Source organism: Neofelis nebulosa, chromosome 5, assembly GCF_028018385.1.
Source record: "Neofelis nebulosa isolate mNeoNeb1 chromosome 5, mNeoNeb1.pri, whole genome shotgun sequence".
In the NCBI taxonomy this organism is placed as follows: Eukaryota; Metazoa; Chordata; class Mammalia; order Carnivora; family Felidae; genus Neofelis; species Neofelis nebulosa.
This window is the reverse complement of record NC_080786.1, coordinates 81,572,781-81,585,807: the sequence shown is the minus strand read 5'-3', so window position 1 is coordinate 81,585,807 and position 13,027 is coordinate 81,572,781. Positions and strand designations below refer to the sequence as shown.

Sequence of the window (13,027 nt, the reverse complement as noted above, 5' to 3'; positions counted from 1 at the left end):
TCAGCACCCTATTGGTTTCTTACAAAGATGCAAGCAAATGCAATCAACCAAAGAGGACTGAGTTCATTGCTACTAGTTTCTTCCAGGGCAAAATAAACTGTCAACTAGAATGAAGCTTCTTGCCTTCCCAACACAACCTTTGCCTCATTTCTCTGCCAAACATCTTTTCACTGCAGGGAAGATCCCTGGAGACACCAAAGGTGCTGCAACCCTGCACAATTTGCTTTGGAAGAAAAACGTGGCAAAACACAGGTAAGAAATATTTGATTTTATCATCACCGCCTCCCCAGTACATATATGGAGGCAACTATAACACCCTTTAGTTTTATCCCCTGGTTTAAAACTAAAACTTATAATTTACATAAGGTTGCAATAGGATTGGATTAGATAATAAAAATAAAGCATTCAGCACAGCTTCTGGCACACAAGAAACATTGCATCAATATTAGTGTGATGATTAGCAAGAAGTCCTAAACTTGCAGCAAGCTCTGTAAATTAGCCTCATTAAGGGTTATCTAGGGTAAAATTTGAGTCTTCTCCTGCTTTCCCTTTGCCACCCAGAATGTTCTGGAGTCATCACGGGAATGTAAAATAACTTCCCAGCAAGCCAGGTCCGGCTGGACAGAAGGATGTGCAGGGTGAGAAGTACTGTCTACAAGTATGTCAGATGTCTGGAAGAGAGAGAGACAGGGCAGTCCTACAGCATCTTGGCTCCCATATCATTCCCCAGGACTGGCCCTTCTACCTGCAGGAGTTTTCCGCTGAGGGCAAGGTACCAGAATGGGTCCTAGAACAAAATTAGTATCACTGATTATAGGATTGGATCATTGGCTCTGAGTTTTGAAGGAAGTTAGTAAAATAAGCACAAGTGAAAAACTGCCTGAGTATGTAAGTGTAAGCATGTTTGGGGAGGTTATTTTAGTTCAAAAAAAATAATAAAAATAGCTCAAATGGACTGAGCACTAATTATGTTCCAGGCACTGTGCTAAGCACTTTGTGTACATACTTAATCCTAACAACGATTTTATTCTTGTGCCAACAACGCAGATGAGGACACAGGTTTAAAGATGTTAAGTAAATTTACCATATCGCAGAGGTAGTGAGTAGCATTACCCTGCACAGATTGTCTCATTCTAAAACCCACTTTTCTTTATCACTATGCTAATGAAACAATACAACTTGAAGAATAGGTCACATATTCATTCACTGATTCAATACATTTATTGAACTATTCCTCATATTCTCATTGACCTATTCCTCATCCCACCATAAAGTGGGACAAACAGAGATGAATAAAATATTCAGGGTCCTTCCAATCAAAATGCAGGACGGTATAGTGGCTCAGCTTGCCCAAGTTCAAATACTAGCTCTACGACTGACTGTGATCTTGAGCCTCAGTTTTCTCTTCCTCAATGAAAAGTAATAGAGAATCAAGTCATTCTGTGGTTTCAACAAGCTAATGTTTGTAAAGCACTTAAAAGGTGCCTGGCATATGTTTTCAAGCTATTTTTAGTTTACATTATTAAAGGCATGTATGAGACTCCATATGCATATGTAGGTGAAGAGTTCATGGAGGAGTTTTATTTCTGGAAGAGTTGGGCACCATCTAAATGTGTAGATCCAGAAAGAAGAAATTGATATTACGTGGAATTAAATTTGCCTTTCATACGCTTACTCCTCAATTCAGCAGATTTCCGAAACTGGTATTGAAAATCTTAAAAGGAAATAGCTCTGGGTGCAGTGTTTTGGGGGACTGATTACATAAAACACCTACACAAGAACTGTAAAATTTCCAGCTGAATTGAACTGAGCAGCAGTGCCTACATTTCCATCCATTACTTAGTGCATGTGGAAATAAGAATATCATTTGAGAAAAAGCAAAGGAATCTGATTTTGCCTATTTTACCTGTGTGTGTGTGTGTGTGTGTGTGTGTGTGTGTGTGTGTGTGTTTTGAGACATTCTAATGGGGGTTTGTTTGTTTGTTTGGAGACATTCTAATAGGAAAGTCCATGAATGACACATCAATGAAACTGAACGGTCTCTCTCCTCTGTTCATAGGGGATCAGAAGAGTTTAACTCCTCATCTAATAAATAAATTCTTCCATTTGCCTTCACTCTCTGGGGCTCCAAATATGTCAAACCTGGTCACTATCCTACTTCAATCCTTTTGGTGACTTTTCTTCTGCATTTTGCATAAAATCCCAACTCCCGCCCACCGCCTGAAAGTGTGATGTAGCCCCAGCTTATATTGCGACCTTATTTCCAGCCCCTCTTCCCCTCTCACCTGGCCGCTGCCCTCTCAGCCATGATTTCAGACCAGCCTGGCTCCTTCTCAGGCATTTTCCTTAGCTCAAATGTTGCCTTCTCAGAGGTGTCATCCCTTACGACCCTATTTAAAACTGTCCCTCCTCCACATCCCTTTAGTGCTGCTGTCATTGTTTCATCTCAGTTCCTTGTTTCTTGCCCTGAAATCATTTGTATTTCTTCTGTCTGCTTGTCTGTTATCTGTTCACTTATATTGTTCTTCTGTCTCTCTCCCTCCTAACAAGGAATTACCTCAACATCTCTGCTTCCCAAAGCAATTTTTGACTGTGTGTGTATGTTTACATATGCGTACATGTGCATAAATGTATATATTTGCATAAACATATATGTGTGTACGTGTGTGTATGCATGCATGTGCATAAACACATATGTGTATGTGTGTGCATGTGTGCACGTGCATAAACACATGTGTGTTCATATGTGTGCATGTGCATAAACATGTGTGTGCACATGTGTACATAAACATATATGTGTGTACGTGTGTGTGCATGTGCATAAGCGTGTGTGTGAATGCATGCATGTGCATAAACATACATGTGTGTACCTATGCACACGTGCATAAACATATATGTTAGTATGTGTACGTGTGCATGAATGTGCATAAACATATATGTGTGTGTGCGTATGTACAAAACAAGTTTTTTATTTCAATATTACATACATGATTTGTTTTCTTGTTCAGTTCCATTTCTTTCTTTCTACCCCTTGAGGACAAATAATTATACTAACACCTATCCGTGCATGTATTTATTCATCATTTACTCAGGATTAAGTCGTTGCTATTCGCCGGGCACTGTTCATGGCATACAGCAGACAGCGGGGTCTCTGGCCTTGAGGATGTTACATTCTAGTGGGGGTGAACTAAACAATAAACAATAGACAGACTAAATTAACTAAATAAATCACACGTGGGAGCTGAGAAAAGTGACAACTGCTATGGAAAAAGGAAAAGCGGGCAGAGTGGGTAAATCAGATGAGCAATGGCATGGGTGGAGATGGGAAGCAGGATGAGGGGTGATTTTATGTAAAGCAATCAAATAGGCTTCTTGGAGCAGATATTTGAGCAAAAGCTTCAAGGGGATGGGGGAGTTAGCTACGTGGTTATCTGAGAGACTGGGTCAGAGAGGAAACAATGCAAACCATACAGGGTCTTACAAGGCAGTTTTAAGACTGGCTCACACGCCGAGTGAAATAATGTGTGCTTACTTGTGCTAGCTACTGCCTGGGGAACTTCATTTGTACTAACTGATTTAGTCATCACAACAACCCAATGAGTTATGTGCCATGTTAATCTCATTTCACACGGAGAAGTTAAGTAATTTGCCCAGGATTACACAAATGGAGCCAGAATATGAACCTATGTAAGTCTCCAAACCCCTACGATATATTGCCTCTCAGTATAGAAAATTCTGATCCAGTGATTCTCAGACTTCAGTGCAAAGGCCCTCGATACCTGCTTCTTTAACAAGCTATCTGTATGATTCAGATGTAGATGGTCCAGGTATCACAATTTTCACCAGTCAAATTCCTCCTCCACAGGAAAACTTTCCAGATATTTTAAGCTAAATATCACATTCACTTCCTATACTTACCATCCCCTTTGTCTGTCAAATTGGGAAAAATTTCCTTAGACCAGCAGAAGCATCTACTCAACATACCCACCCTCTCCATCAGAGTTTCATGTGAATTTCATCACATGGGTGAGGGTTTGGGGCAAATAGCAGCGCTGAATGGGGAGAGGGATGAGTATTTACTGTGGGACCTATGGGTGCCAGTCTAGGAACTTGATACATTTTATCTTGCTTTAACCTCTGTAATATATATAAGTATATAAAGACAGGTACAGATATAGATATTGATGTGTATCTATCTAGGAGATAGCCAGAGTATGCTAATTTCCATTTCACAGATGAGGAAACCAAGTCTACACAGGCTGAGCAAGCAATATCTGGGGTTCAACGACTCTAAAACCAGCCAACTTTTCACTACCCATTCTAATCATTCACTCCCCAACCCCTGCAATTGTTTCATTCCGTAATTGGAAACCGAAGTCCAAGCTTCCAGAAAAGTGCTATTTAGTGTGTATTTCCACTCTCCAGCATCCACCATTTCTGTAAGTTGAAAAAACTCCTATATTTATTCAATGAGAGCCAAGCTTCTTCCATGGGCACTAAATTAGCTCAAAAGAATAAAGCAGAAAATATGCACTCATAATGCTAAAATTCAAATGAAAGCCAAATATTTTATCTCTTTATTTCTTTGTAGAAGATTATGGTGATTAATGGTGATACAGAGCTTGCGTTATATAAAAAAGGCTCTCTTTTCATTTCCCAAACAGTAAATGTCAATGTGCATAACCCAGCCATCTTTTTTCTCTTCCCACCCCCAAACCTGCATCCTGAGGGGAAAACAGTGTGTAGGTCATGGGAATGTGGCAGAATCCCATCCTGAAGGACATGGAAGGTGTCTTTATGGATCTGACTCCCAGGGCAACACTCAGTTGTGAGTCTCACTGAGGACAAGGAGGCTGCTGGGTGTCTGGGATTTATGGTGCTCCAAATGCCATGGCGTGTGGGTGCCTCTGTGGCAAGAAGAAGGTTGTTCTTCTCTTAGCTTTTCATGGTATCTTCTAAGTCATTACTCTACAGGCACAGACTCATAGAACACCGTACCTTAGAGAGCATCTTGTCCAAATTTCTCATTTTAGAAGTGGGAAAAAGGACACTGAGAAGGAAAAGCAATTAACCAGTAGTGGGTTGGACTGTTGGACTGAATCATTAAAGGGAAAAAAATACATATAACTTGGAGTTAGAAAGCTGGGGTCCAAGTCCCAGCGCCACTAGTCACTAGCTATGTGGCTTCAGCAAATATTTAGCCTCTCAGACTCAGGATGAAAAATGTTGTTGCTTTAATTACCTCAAATTATTGTAAAAAAAAATATATGTGTGTGTGTGTGTGTGTGTGTGTGGGTGTGGGTGTGGGTGTGTATACGATAACAATCATTCTGAGGGCTTTTACAGTTCTATATAAACAAAAACTATTATTGTTTGGACCTAAGTATTATACTTCCTACTCCAATATCAATTTGGGCATGCAGTTGAATATCATTGCAGATGTTAATCATATTAGATGTTAAAATCCCCATGCACCAGGCTCTTAACAAGTGTTATGACATATGACTGACACCTATCAAAAGCCTGATGAAAGGGGTTTTAGTATCCTTCTTACAGATGATGAAAATAAAGCAGAGACAGACCAAATAACCAAACGCAGGGAAGCTGGTCTGGTTCTAGAGCTCACAAATGTTACATGGCCAAAATTTTAGGTTACCATAGCATCTAACCATAGCTGGCTTAAAGAACTGTGTTATCTATGAAAAGAACACTTTCAGATAGCAGTGTTTATAAAATGACTGGTTCTCTTTTCTGCTGTCTTTAGCATTGATTGGAAAAGGAGGAAACCAGTGTAATCATGAGGACTTATGTGCCAGACAGGTAGAAACCACAGGCATCTTCTGGATATAAACTAGATATAAAAAGTCACCTATCTTTATCCAAATTATATCAAATAATAGCTGGACGGATGCATATTCTTCAATGCTTTTAGAAATCTTGAGATCAGAGTTCACTGCAGCTTCCCGCTTCCCTGGAAACTTCCTACTTTCTTTTGGTTAATTAATTCATGACAGTTGACACTGGCCTTGCTGTCAATATATGCAAGCGAGCACTTCCTTCCCTTCCCTCTGTTTGCAGCAAAACACCCTTTATCATTAGAATAAAAAATGTCCTTTTCCATCATTGAGCCAGTGATGTCCAACCTTCTTTCTTTCTTTCTTTCTTTCTTTCTTTCTTTCTTTCTTTCTTTCTTTCTTTCTTTCTTTCTTTCTTTCTTTCTTTCTCTTTCTTTCTTTCTCTCTTTCTTCCTTTCTTTAATTTTAGAGAGGGAGGAAGAAAGCATGAGTGAGGAAGAAGGGCAGAGGAAGGAGAGGGAGAGGAACGGAGGGAGAGGGAGAGAGACAGAGAGAGAAAGAGAGAGGGAGAGAGAGAGAGAGAGAGAGAGAGAGAATGAGAATCCCAAGAAGGTTCCACACTCAGTGTGGAGCCCAAGGTGGGGCTCAATCCCATGACCCTGGGATCACGACTTGAGCTGAAATCCAGAGGCAGATGCTCAACTGACTGAGCAACCCCAGTGCCCCAATGTCCAGACTTCTTAGACTCTGTGATTCCTTAGCATTTTCCCAATTTTCTGTGACCATAAACTTAAAGGAATTAAAAGTTACCTTGCTAGTCTGTAGAGATGGCCTTTGAGATACTTAGAAACATAATAAAGCATGAGAAAACTAGGAAACATATTCTGGGCTTACTTGACACAGTATGAAACCATCATGCACTTAACTCTGTTCCTTTTATATACAAGGCACTGTGCTACGTGTCTCAGCTGCTTAGGTGCTAATCAGGGAGTTGGACAAGAACACAAAGGGACAAATTACTGGCTCAGAGTACAAACAAATAACTAAAATCACAGTAGAGATAGGAAGAAGATGGTAAAGCATTTAAAGGGGTCCATGGACCAGGAAGGAGCAAGAAAGGATTCAAGCAGCATTGTAGGAAGGACAGAGGAGGAGAGGAGATGGCTGCTGAGGTGGCATGGTGTGGGGACACAAGGAGGGGACATTCCTAGATCTAGCTATACAAGTCTTCTGATTTTATGGTTGGGGTCTAGCAAATGTGGCGGTATCATAGACCAAACGGCTTTACACTCAGGCACACACCAGTTCTAATTCTTAGTAATTGGATCACCTTGAGCAAGTCTGTAAGTGTCTCTGAGCCTCAGTTCTTCCATCCGTAAAAGGCAGACAATAATATACACCTAAGAGTTACTTTTATGCTTAAATGAAATGACAGAAGTGCATGCACCAATGAATGTTGATTTCCTTTGCCCTCCTCTGTTTGACCAGAAAATAGATCTCTCTGCATAAAACATAGGGTATTTTCTGTTTATTTCCCTTTCCCCTTCTAGCCTAGACTTTCACAAAGAGATACGGGGACGGAATTTCAGAGTTAAAGGAAACTTTAAAAAAAATAAATAAATAACAACATATTGCAGAAGGAACTTAGGGATCATCCTGTACAGCTCACTCACATTTGAGGCTCAGAGGTAGAGACTCCTCAGTCACAGCCAAGGTAATACCAGGATCAGAATGGCAGGATGGGGACAGTTGGGTAAGCAGTCCTAGCCCAGGCTCTCAGTTCTCATCCAGAGGCCACACAATTTCAGGTCTTTCTTACCCACTTAACCTCTCTGAGCCTTAGTTGCCTCCAAAAATACCCAGGATCATTGCAAGAATTGAATGAGGTGATGTCTGTAAGGCACTGAGTACAATCCATGATGGAGTTCAATAAAGAGTAGTTATTAAATTTTGATATTCACGTTTAAATTTTTTTTTTAATTTTTTAATGTTTATTTATTTTTGAGAGAGACATAATAGAGCATGAGTGGGGGAGGCACAGGGGGTGGGGAAGGAAACAGAATCAGAAATGGGCTCCAGGCTCTGCACTGTCAGCACAGAGCCCAACGCAGGGCTCGAACCCACAAACCATGAGATCATGTCCTGAGCTGAAGTCCGACGCTTAACTGACTGAGCCACCCAGGCACCCGATTTTTAATTTTTTTAATGTTTATTTTTGAGAGAGATAGAGAGAAAAAACGAGCAGGGGAGGGGTAGAGTGAGAGAGGGAGACACAGAATCCGAAGCAGGCTCCAAACTCCAAGGTGTCAGTGCAGAGCCCCACGCAGGGCTCAAACTCACAAACCGCAAGATCATGACCTGAGCTGAAGTCAGACGCTTAACTGACTGAGCCACCCAGGTGCCCCTTGATTTTCACATTTTAACAGACGAATACATCGAAGGAATGTATGGCAGAAGAATGAATCCGTGTTTATTAAATGCCTCCTCTGACTGAGGTGCTGAGAGAGAGAGACTCTAGCTTCTGGGCAGGCATCAGTGTCCCTGTTTCCCAACTGAAGAGATGGAGGTTCATGTCAACACTCTACCTTGCCCCCTGCACCTGTCAGGTTGCACCACTCCACACGGCTCCAACTGCCTGAGCTAGGCAGAATATAAAGTCAGGCTACAAGGAGGTATCCCCATCAGTGCGACAACCCCATCCGTGTGACGACCCCATCATTACATCCTCACTTTTTAAAAAAAGAAAAAAAAAACAACCAAATTTGCTCAGTTTTGAGCAAATGAGTAGCTAACCCAAATTAATCCTCCAAAATATCAGATGCCAAATGTTCTGTAACTTGCCAGTTCATTGGGGCTTTTATTTCTCCCACAGAACAATTTCCAAAATGGGCAAAGAGCACAGTAGGTGGCTCTCTTTAATATTTCACGGGCAAGGCGACAATGACTCACCAGGTCCTACATCGTGTCACTAGCAGAAGCCTGACAAAGTTGAGCAACAAATGAAACTGTGTGTATGCTGGAGATAACCTTTATTTTATTTTTTTTCTTCTGCCTCCTCCTCTGATTTCCTCCAGCTACATTCTGCTTTTCTAACAGTGCCAGGTGAGATGATGCTAACTGGGCACCTTTTGGCAAAAGCAAACATATGCTTCCAAATGCCAAAAGCAAGGAGCAAAACATTTCTCCCAGAACTGCATTTGCAAGCCTGTCTGCTTGCTGCAGAGCAGAGAAACCTGATGGCCTGTGGGGAGTCTCAACGGATAAATGGCCCCATTGCCTGGGCCAGAAACAGATCTGTTCATTTTCCTACATAAGCCTGCAGCCATCAGTTTCCACAGGGAGGACCGAGGCTCCAGACCAGTGATCAGCACCCGCCAGCAGCAGTGAGTGGTCTTTTCTGCAAATGCCGCCTGTGCATGCTGTTCCCTATTCCATCCTGGACCCACAGAATTGGTGAAAGAAGTGAAGAACGCTATGGCCACTCGTGACATTTGTTCTTCAATCTTCTTACTACCCTGTGAATTAGCACAAGGATGACAGAGGGAGGAAAACATTGAGAACAGGAAGAAGAAAACGTGACATGTCTTCACAGTACTCTTCCTCCTAGGACTGGAAAGTACATTACATCAAACACAGGAGAGTAGGCAGGTTGCCTTAGAGATCGGGGCTTTCAAACTTCCTTTCCTGAGAGCTGGCCCCCCTAACCTCTACAGAACATGTTGACGAATTGTTCCCTCAGCAAGGAAATTTCCTCTTTGGGACAGAAAGGATACCCTGCAATCACCAGCCAAGTAAGGCCAACTTAACTGAAGTAAATTGTTAAGGAGCTCATTGAAGATGTGACAGGGTGTGACGGAAAAAGCCCTTAACTAGAAGTCACTAGGTGTGAACTGTGTGTCCAGGGCTGAAACTTAAGAACCATGTGACTCTAGAAACCTCTCAACTCTCTGAGTCTCATTCAGTCTCTTTCTCAGTAAAATTGAGACCAGCTAAGAAGAGATATTGTTTAATGAGCACCTACTCACTACATCTACTTCACATTATTCCACTTAATTTTACCCTCACGCAAATCCTTGGGGTAAGCATTTTCTGTTCCATTTTAGAATTGGATAAAATGAAAGCTCTAAGTGGTGAAATAAATTGCTCAGTATTACCTAGCTACACAGGTATTAGAACTGAAATTCGAATTTGGCCACAAAACCTAAGCTCCTTCCACTATTAATATGCCTGCCACATCCTTCCCTCAGGGCTATAGCAAGTAGCAAGGAAGATCATATATATGGACTATGCCTTGGAAATTTTAAAGTTCTCTCTGCATGTGTGTATGATTTTTGTCACAGGTAATCTGGATAAGGAGAAAAGGTATAACTGGGTATTCTTTCTTTAAAGAACCGGAACCAAAAGAAGTTACCTTCCAATCTCCCTTCCATTCCCTTGTTCTGACCTTATTTTTAACATTTTCCTTTTGCCCACAAGTCACCGGTTTCTCAGGCACGCGTTCAGATGCATACTGGCCAGCTCATCACAATGCATGCACACGGAACAGACTGACGGAAGCAAGTGATCCCATCCTCTGCAAACGCTTGGTGTGGGAGGCATCTTCAGGGGCACCACCAAGTTCTTCCTTGCCCTCAAGATGTATCGCACTCCCCCCTATGCACTCATCAATACCCCACACAAACGAGAGGGACTGGGAAGCAGGTAGCTAACTACAAATGCTGAGAACTCAATTCAGACACTTACGGCATAGCCAGGAGACAGTAGTAAATAACTGTATGAAGTCAATCAGAATAAAATCAATTTTCATGAGCATGGTGAGGATATATGAGGAGGTTTTTTTCATTTTAAAATGCCAATAATTAAGGAAGACAAGAGTAGGCATTTGTAGTATTTCTGTTTAAATAAGGCAAGTTTGTGTCCACAGGGACTGAATTTTGCACCACCACTATATAGTCCAAAAGAAACACATGAGAATTGTGTTGTTGTTTTCCTACAGTAAAAAAAAAAAAAAGAAAGAAAAAAAAAAGGAAAAGAAAAATAAAATGAAAAAGAAAAGAAAAGAGAAGAAAAAACAAACCATAAAGTTGCTTGTCTGACCGAAGACAGCAGGAATACAAGGCTTAGAACAGTCTGTAACACAGATGGAACTTCCAACTTCTCTTGTCTTCCTACTTTTTGTCAAATTCCAGACGCTCTTTGCCAATAAAGGATGCCACAGATCAGGGCTTCATAGACCTGAGGCTTGGCCTAACATCTAGAGGGTTTGCCATCACTGAGAAACATTCATTTTGTATTCCAAGTCAAGCATCCATGATCAAAGTTACATGGAGACAGCACTGGGAAAACACTTTTGGAGCAGTTCAAACTCCAAAAAAGTAAACACCACAACATCCCAGATTAAAAAAAAAAAAAAAAAAAAAAAAAAAGTCCCTGTAAGGTGGTATGAAATCACCTTTCTGAAAATCCCCTGTCTTCAGGGTTACTGTATAACAATATTTACAATAGCAGCCATCAATCTCAAACTAACCAGGTGCCATGCCAGGCACTGTGCTAAACGTACTATCTGAATGATCCCATTTCGTCCTCCCCACGACCCTAAGGGCTCCTTGTGATCCTTATAATCTCCATGTTGCGGCTGGGGGGAGGGGAGGGGGGGGGGAGGAAACACACACACACACACACACACACACACACACACAGTACCAGAAGGACTGCCTGAATTGCCCGACCAAGTTCACACAGCTAACACTGGGCAGAGCCGGACTCAAAACCAGGTAAATCGTCCGCTTGAGCCCGTAGCTACCCCAGGATCTGTGAAGACAAGCAGCGAAAGCGCTTCAAGAGGCGCGGCGGCTCTCAATTTCACAACCGGAGGTGGAGGGAAGACAGACTGGGGACGGCTCTTAAAGGAAACGGCAGAAGTTTGCTTTTATGTTCGTGATTTTTTTCTCTGTAACTCGGCTTCCTTGTTCCATGCCAGCATTCAGAAGTGCCAGGGGCCATGGCTCCGTGAAGCCAGCTACTCCTAAACGAGGGGCATCCCATCCCCTACAGGACCACCGGCCTCCTCCCGGCGCTGGGAGACAGCTGCGGGTACCAACCGAAGTCATCCGCGCCCGGGCGTCCCTCCCCTCGCCATCACCTCCCCGGGCGCCTGCCAGACAACCTCGGCAGGGGCATCTTTCTGAGAAAGCAGGTCAGGGGGAGACCGAGCGAAGCTGCGAGCAGCCTTTCCCCAGGCTGTCACAGCTCCAGGCTGGGAGCGGCGTGACACACGCTGGGACACACTGCCCTCTTCTATCCTCACCGCTCACAGCAGCGCCCTGGAGAAACCCGGGCGGGGGTACGCCAGGGTGGATCCCTTGAAGGGCTGGAAGTGGGGTGCAGCAACGCGCAGCCGTCCCCAAACTGAGGTATCTAAAGCTCCACAAAGCAATGATGGGTTCGAGTCCTGGTCACGGCACTAACTAGCTGTGTGACCTATCCCAGCCGCTGCCTCGCTCTGTGCCTCAGTTTGTCCTTTTGGAAAATAAGAGGGTGGAAGAGATGATTTCCAGGGGGGCCCTTCCACCCTGAGAGGTGGGTAGGTGATTCCTCCAAGCCCTGCAGGCAGCGAGAGACTCACCTTTCTTGGGAAGCAGCGCGGGGCACACCGAACCGGTGGGGAAGGGTGCAGGGTCGCTCAGCACTGCTTCTTTTCGGTGCGTCTGGCCAAAGAGGAGCCCGGGGACCCCGATCCGGCCAGTCTTCCCCCAATGAGCCTCTTACTTTCCGCCGCACTTTCTTTTTCCCCCTTTGGGGCTCCTCCCCCGGCGCGGCGCGATTGGCGGGCGCCGCGCTGCTCCGGCTCCACCCGCAGCCCTGGCTTGCCAGCCCGAGGCGCTCGGGGCTCCGCGGAGCTGCGGCCGCGGGGCGGCACCGACGGCAGCTCCGCCCGCGGCGAGGAGGAGCCGCGCTGGGGCCGGACTGCGGGCGGACGCCAGGCTGCGCCCGGCCCCGTCTGCGCCTAGCCCCCGCCTGGGCTGGCTCGAGCGCGCCGGCGAAGGAGAGGGTGGGTCCCGCAGCTCCGCCCGCCGCCAGGCGCACGGCCAGAATACGCCCCCACCGTGCGCAGAGATGCACACAGGCGTTCATTGCAAGCACCCTGTCTTCACAGGCGACATCGATGCCACCCCGCCTTTTCTCCCCGGGTCTGTGTACTTAGCTATATCCTGCTGCAGCAGGGCCGTGAA

The 13,027-nt window shown here is 44.1% G+C and overlaps 1 protein-coding gene across 5 annotated transcripts in view; it reads right to left on the bottom strand.

Annotated features, from left to right (window-relative positions):
- Positions 1-12,625, bottom strand: part of IL1RAP (interleukin 1 receptor accessory protein) — a 143,902-nt gene extending 131,277 nt beyond the window's left edge. For 2 of the 5 annotated variants that reach the window (XR_009262091.1, XM_058730838.1), the window contains exon 1: positions 12,421-12,625. The gene's annotated coding sequence lies outside the window, so the exon portion shown is untranslated. The remainder of the gene's footprint in view (positions 1-12,420) is intronic. The other 3 variants (XR_009262092.1, XM_058730839.1, XM_058730840.1) reach the window with 2 other exon arrangements.
- Positions 12,626-13,027: the final 402 nt, after the last annotated feature.